Source organism: Cebus imitator, unplaced genomic scaffold (genome assembly GCF_001604975.1).
Source record: "Cebus imitator isolate Cc_AM_T3 unplaced genomic scaffold, Cebus_imitator-1.0 Scaffold259, whole genome shotgun sequence".
Taxonomy (NCBI): domain Eukaryota; kingdom Metazoa; phylum Chordata; class Mammalia; order Primates; family Cebidae; genus Cebus; species Cebus imitator.
The window spans coordinates 990,790-996,180 of record NW_016107574.1 but is presented as its reverse complement, the minus strand read 5'-3'; the positions used below and the strand labels follow the sequence as shown (position 1 = coordinate 996,180).

The 5,391-nt window shown below is 46.4% G+C and overlaps 1 pseudogene; it reads right to left on the bottom strand.

Annotated features, from left to right (window-relative positions):
- Positions 1–1,578: 1,578 nt before the first annotated feature.
- Positions 1,579–3,078, bottom strand: LOC108283382 (annotated as a pseudogene).
- Positions 3,079–5,391: the final 2,313 nt, after the last annotated feature.

Genomic DNA, 5,391 nt, shown 5'->3' with positions numbered 1-5,391 from the left:
ACACTATGCTATTTTTTTCTAAAGCTTAAGAATAAGCAAAGATAAACCTTTTCTAAAGAAATCATATAAATGTCTTAAAGCTTTTTTAGAGCATGCAATGTTGCATAAAATTTAGGATAGTTGTTACCCCAGAGGGGCAAACAGAATGTGGGATAGGTAGGTGCCCACAGGTAGGGTCAATGGTTTTAGTCGTATTCTAGTTCTTGGGCCAGTAGTAGGTTACAAGTTTTTGTGTTATTATGTTTTATGAATCACATGTGATTTTTTTTCTAAATGAATGAAAGTTCTCTATGTTGCCCAGGCTGGCCTCGAACGTGTAGCCTCGCCTCCTCATGTGGTAGGACAACTGGCCTGAGCCACCTCAGCTCCCACATGTATTCTTTTATTTAAAAAAAAAAAAATTTTTTTTAAGGAAAGAAGTACTGCATTACTCCTGCTATGAAGAACAATGCTATCTGAGAAGCCAGAAGCACAAACCAACATAAAAGGCATTTTGTATGTCAAAACACAAGACAAGCTCTCTATGAATGTCTATACATGTTTGGACTTTTTTTTTTTAGACATTTGCAATATTTAAGGTGAAATTATAATTGTTTCATATTGTTTCCTGAAGATATTGATACAGTATAGGTCAAATGAATCACCAAAAGTATAATAGAAGAGGCAGTATGTGTATATCCTTTAGTATAGCCTATACCTTTAGAAACTTATTTTTTAGAGACAGTGTCTCACTCTGTTGCCCAGGCTGGAGTGCAGTGACACAATCTCAGCTGACTGCAACCTCCACCTCCCACGTTCGAGCAATTCTCATGCCTGAGTCTCCCACGTATCTGGGATTACAGTGTACCACCACACCTGACTAATTTTTGTATTTTTAGTAGATACGGAGTTTCATTATGTTGGCCAAGCTGGTCTTGAACTCCTGGCCCCAAGTAATCCACCTGCCTCGGCTGCCCAAAATGCTGGGATTACAGGTGTGAGCCACTGAGCCCAGCCTAGAAACTTTTTTTTTTTTTAAGTATCAACTGTAATTTAAAAGCTAAAGTTTGGCCGGGCGTGGTGGCTCACGCCTGTAATCCCAGCACTTTGGGAGGCCGAGGCGGGTGGATCACGAGGACAAGAGATCAAGACCATCCTGGTCAACATGGTGAAACCCCGTCTCTACTAAAAATACAAAAATTCAGCTGGGCATGGTGGCGTGTGCCTGTAATCCCAGCTACTCAGGAGGCTGAGGCAAGAGAATTGCCTGAACCCAGGACGCGGAGGTTGCGGTGAGCCGAGGTCGCGCCAATGCACTCCAGCCCGGGTAACAAGAGTGAAACTCCATCTCAAAAAAAAAAACTAAACTAAAGTTTGCAGTTTGCTCCAATGTACTCAAAGTCAAACTGGCAGGAGCAGACTTATAAAAAGATAACATACACACCTAACTTGGAAGGCTTATATTCTTATGCCATATTTTATCATCTGACTACTAAAAAAAGACACTGAATTACAATAATCCATCTCAGCATGCTTCTCCAATAACACAATGCAAACATCAAAATGTCTAATAAAGTAACAAGCCAAGGCAATTTTGTGCCATAAATTAACCCATTTATTATAGGCCAGTGATATCTCAAAGAGTAGAGGAGCCTCTACCGGTCTTTCAATTCCTTCAGTCTTCCAATGGCCGACTTTATCTGGACGCTGGAAGTGGTATTGTAGGTCCAGGCACCACCCGCTGCTGTCTTCATGCAGGAACCACAGAGCCAGCTCTTGACAGCTCGACCCTTCATCTTGGTTTTGCCACAGAAAGAGCAAGTGTACTTGGTGTGCTGGTTGATTTCAATTTTCTTCACCATTTTCTGGAGGGAGGCCCATAGTGGGTCCCATATTTACTAACAATTCCGACTTTCTTGGTGCATTTAGCCAGGTTGCTGTGAGCTAGGTCCTAGCCCAGGGAGACATGTTTGGACCCTTAATTGCAAGTGATCGAAACCAAATTCAAACTAGTTCAAGTAAAAGTACCCAGTAAGTAAATAATAAGTAAATAAATAAACTGACTCATTAATTGAGGTGGGGCTGGTGTCAAGATCTCTAGAAACAGAAATAATGAGCAGCTCATATTCTCTCTGCTTCTTTCTGTATATTGGCCTCATTTTCTCCCACTGAAGATAGGTAGCCTCTATCTAGAAAGGAGAAGAGAAGCAGGAATGCAGGTAGCTCCAGCCTGGCTTCCATCACGCCAGCTTAGCAAACCCAAGGAAAGAGAGGTTTTTTGCTCCCTATGCTCCATATAAAAAAATCCCAGGCAAGGATTGTGATTGGCTTGCTTTGGGTCACATGCCTAACCCTGGGCCAACAACCCTGGTCAGGAGAAAAGGTACTGTGTGATTGGCAGCCCAAACTAGTCTCAGCGAGTGAAGGAGGGGCTATTCCCCAGAGGAAAGGGAGTGCCATCCTCAGAGGAAGGAGGGGAAGGGATGCTGGAAGACCAACACGGTGATGTGCACTCCAGCGGCTCAGGCAGCACGAGGGAACAGGAGCTCAGGGAGTTGGGGACAGCAGTGAGGCTTTTTGGAAGAGAAGGTCCTGCCAGTGTGAACTGAAGGAGGAGCAGAATTTGGAGTCTTTCAAGAGAGAGAAAGAAAGGCAGCTGCTGCCAGACCCTGGAAGCTAGAGATTGTGTAATGCAGGAATGCCTCCAGGAGCCTCTGAGGGAGCCATTGCCGTTGTTCTGTGGGTTGGTCCAGAGTGTAAAAACCAATCCTGATGGGAGGGATTCCCTGGAAATGGAAAATAGGTACGAAGAAGGCAGAACACAGGATGTTGCAGAAGCCCAGGGGACGCCCCCACACAGGCCTGGGGCTGACTCAAGCAGACGTCTGGGGCCAAGGAGCAGGCAGACTGGAGGCAGGCTGGGAACAGAACACAGCCTTGAACCAGGAACTCTTCCTTCTGTGGATGGTTTCAATCTGTGATCTGTGCTGATCTGGCTCACCACCCCCAGACTGTAGCTCTCAGCAATACCATGCCCAGTGGATGCGCCGGAGGGGTGCCCTCAGCATGGGAGCAGTGCCCAGCAGGCTCAGAGGCCATTTTTACAGCCTAAGGGGAGGCTGTGACCCCCAGATCCAAGAGTTCCTGCATTAGAGAAAACCAGGATGGGGGATGGCGGGTGCCAAACACCATTAGATCAGCAATGTCGTGTGTCCTTTAAGAGTCCAGCACTCTAGAGTTCGCCCTGGATTAGAATCCCTGTTCTGCCACCTAACAAATAAGTGACCTGAGCAACTTGCTTCAACTCTCTAAGTCTCAGCATCCCAATTAGTAAAATGCCCCTAATACAGTAAGAGTACCTACCTGAGAAGTGATTGTGCAGCTCAGGTAAGATAAGGTTACGATTGGCACGACATTCTCCATTGAGGTTTGCCATAGTTACAGCCATGACTTCATTATTTAAAGAGTCCCTGAGGTCACAGTAGTGAGCCCTCAGACAGTGCGGACAGCCACCGAGAGGCTAGATGATCTCTTGTTAAGAGCACTTCAGAGCAAGGGTGTCCAATCTTTTGGCTTCCCTGGACCACACTGGAAGAAGAAGTGTCTTGGGCCACACATAAAATACACTAACGCTAATGATAGCTGATGAGCTAAAAAAAACAAACAAAAAAAATCACACACACACAAAGTCACAAAAAACCGCATAGTTTTTGTTTGTTTGTTTTAGATGGAGTTTTGCTGTTGTTGCCCAGGCTGGAGTGCAATGGCACGATCTTGGCTCACTGCAACTTCCGCCTCCCGAGTTCAAGTGATTCTCCTGCTTCAGCCTCCCTGGTAGCTGGTATTATAGGCATCTGCCACCATGCCCAGCTAATTTTGTATTTTTAATAGAGACGGAGCTTCACCGTGCTGGTTAGGCTGGTCTCAAACTCCTGACCTCAGGTGATCCACCCACCTCAGCCTCCCAAAGTGCTGGGATTATAGGCATGAGCCACTGTGCCTGGCAAAAGTCTCATAATTTTTGAGAAAGTTTATGAATTTGCTTTGGGCCGCATTCAAAGCTGGGGTTCATGCAGTCCTCTCAGAATCTCTGCGTGGGACTGAGGCTAGCCAGCTGGTACTTGGGTAGAAAATCTATCTGTTGATCAATAAACCCAAGCCTGTGGGCTGTAGGTTGGATAAGTAGCTGGCACTATAAGCATGAGCCACGATGACCAGCTCCACTGCCCTTTTATGGTCTCTCTCTCTCTCTCTCTCTCTTTCTTTTTTTCTTGAGACAAGGTCTCACTTTGTCACCCAGGCTGGAATGCAGGGATGTGATCATGGCTCACTGTAGCCTTGACCTCCTGGGCTCAATGAATCCTCCCACCTCAGTCTCCTGAGTAGCTGGAACTAAAGGAGCGCGCCACCATGCCTGGCTAATTGTGTGTGTGTGTGTGTGTGTGTGTGTGTGTGTGTGAGAGAGAGAGAGAGAGAGAGAGAGAGAGAGAGAGATAGATAGTGTTTCACCATGTTGCCCAGGCTGGACTCAAACCCTTGGACTCAGTAATCTACCTGGTTCAGCCTCCTAAAGTGTTGGGATTACAGGTGTGAGCCACAACTCCCAGCCTATGGTCTTCCTCTCATCGCCCTCTGATATTAATTAATGTACATTACCTATGTCTGATCCCTCTCTGGAGTATAAGCTCGCTGAGTACAGAGACCTGCCTCACCATGGTCTCCCTAGCCTAGCCTGGCACATAACAGAGACTGAATTATTTATGAAATGAACAAAGAATGACCTTTAACACTCAGATCTTGCATTTCAACCGAGGCTCAAAGAGATGGAGTTTGTCCAGGGACTACAGGCTCTGAGCCCTCACGTCTCCCATGGCCTTATTTCCATCTGGCTTCTCTGGGGTCCTGGAGGCGAGGTCCTGGTTCAGGTCAAGACATGGAGACTTCAGAGCTGGGTATCACCTCTTCGGCCCTCATTGCAGCCTAGCCCTCTCTGGGGTTCATGCAGTCCTCCCAGAACCTCTTCGTGGGACTGAGGCTAGCCAGCTGGTGCTTGGCTAGAAAATCTATTTGTTGATCAATAAATATTTGCAGAGAGCCTCCTGCAGGTTTACCCCAGGCCTAATGTGAAGGCAGAGTGCCTTGAAATCTGCTACTAGGGAGTGTCCTGGGATAACCTCGTAGAGACCAGGCCTGTTGAATTCCCCAACTGTCCCGAAGCCTCCTCCATGACACTTACTGGGTGGTATAAAGTCTAACCCTAAGTGACAATTTATGATTTCACACTGAAAAATGTTAATGGCAAACAGTGTGACATTCCAGTTTGCTGGTTAGCATGACCCTTTCCCCTGATGGCCAGGGTTTTTCAAGGTATGGTCTGTAGATCCTCTGCAATAAACTATGAGATGTTTGTAA